We start from the raw sequence: 1,419 nt of genomic DNA, 5'->3' as shown, positions 1-1,419 counted from the left end.
CGGGCCGGTTCCTCGGAAGCTCCCCGGGCGCGCGGGCGGCACGCGCCGGGAGGGGCGGGGCGCATGGGGAGGAGGCGGGGCTGGGGCTGCGCGCGCCCGGGGCGGGGACCCGCGCCCCTTCTCGGGCTCTTCCTGGCGGCGCAGTGCAGTGCTGGGGCCACGGCCCGGGAGCCCCTAGGTGAGACTTCAGGTCGCTATCAGCCTTGGAGGAAGGTGTTTCCTGTCCCCTGCCCCTGAGCCCCGGGGGCCCGGACCCCCCCCCCCCCAGACCGCGGAGTGACGCGTCACCCGAATCCGGGGTGGGCCTGGCTCTCCCAGCGCTGCCGCTCGCCCTCCGGAGTGCGGGCGCCCTCTCTCCCGAGCCTCACCAGGGCCGGCGTGGCGCTTCTCCAAACACAGCTCTTCCTCTCTTCACAGCCCCTGGGTATTTAAAGTCACTGTGCTGACCCATTCCCTGAGCTGGATTCCTTTCATTCTCCCGGGAATGTGCGGTGTAGCGACGCCCAGTCGTTCAACACGCCCCGACTGGGTTCGCACCCCGCTCGGGGTCCGCCCCGGGCGACTGCGCGCGCAAACCTCCCAAGACCCCTTCGCCGTCGCACCGCCGGGTTAGTGAGCCCGCGCTTCCAGAAGGATGCCCGAGGCTGGCCGCAAGTGACGGATGCGTTCGGGCCCCTGCCAGGGGGTCCAGGTGCTGGAGGAACGCCCGGGAGTTGAAAGGTTCCCCCCCCCCCCCCCAGGCCAGGGCTTCCTAGCGCCTTTGCATCCTTCAGGCGCAGGGCCGGGAATCTTCCTGAGACTGACTGCCTCAGCCCCAACAACTAGACTGAAAACACATTGTCGGTTTTAGCTGCAGCCTGGGAGTCCCTCCATCAAAATAACGCGTTTGTGGAGCTACCCTACACTGGTGACTCCTAAAACCCTGGGAATCCTCTCGCAGGCCGGTGGATTAAGAGTGTCCTCTCCGTGTGGATTTGCTCAGTAGAATTGGATGGCTCCTTTGCTGATCTGTCCGCAGCAGAAAAAAGAAAAGAAAAAGAAAGAAAAGAAAAGAAAGAAAGGAAAGAAAAGAAAGAAAGAAAGAAAGAAAGAAAGAAAGAAAGAAAGAAAGAAAGAAAGAAAAAAGGAAGGAAGAAAAAACTTTAGGAAGGGAACTTGGAAGGTAAAATGAGTTGATTTCTCTAAAGATCTGATTTCCTCTCTTAAAGGGATTTTATTAGCCACAGACGGGCTAAAGTGGAAGAAAGTTTGTGTTTTGTTCCTTTTTTCTTTACATTCAGTTTTAATTTTATTTACCTGTACTTGAATACCATTAGCATGGGACGAAATTCAGAAAGTCCAAATGGGTACACAGGTAACAAGACACCCTCCCACCCATGCTCCCGCCTCTCACTTCCTCTCCCCGGGGGGGGGGGGGGG

The 1,419-nt window shown here is 58.8% G+C and overlaps 1 protein-coding gene across 1 annotated transcript in view; it reads right to left on the bottom strand.

The window, feature by feature from the left end:
- The window catches only part of MYRIP (myosin VIIA and Rab interacting protein), a 380,023-nt gene extending 379,339 nt beyond the window's left edge, over positions 1-684 (bottom strand). The window contains exon 1 of the mRNA XM_040479864.1: positions 369-684. The gene's annotated coding sequence lies outside the window, so the exon portion shown is untranslated. The remainder of the gene's footprint in view (positions 1-368) is intronic.
- Between the last annotated feature and the right edge of the window lie 735 nt (positions 685-1,419).

Source organism: Herpailurus yagouaroundi, unplaced genomic scaffold (genome assembly GCF_014898765.1).
Source record: "Herpailurus yagouaroundi ecotype Mexico unplaced genomic scaffold, PumYag 159, whole genome shotgun sequence".
In the NCBI taxonomy this organism is placed as follows: Eukaryota; Metazoa; Chordata; class Mammalia; order Carnivora; family Felidae; genus Herpailurus; species Herpailurus yagouaroundi.
The sequence above is the reverse complement of the archived record's forward strand: the minus strand, read 5'-3'. Positions and strand labels throughout refer to the sequence as shown.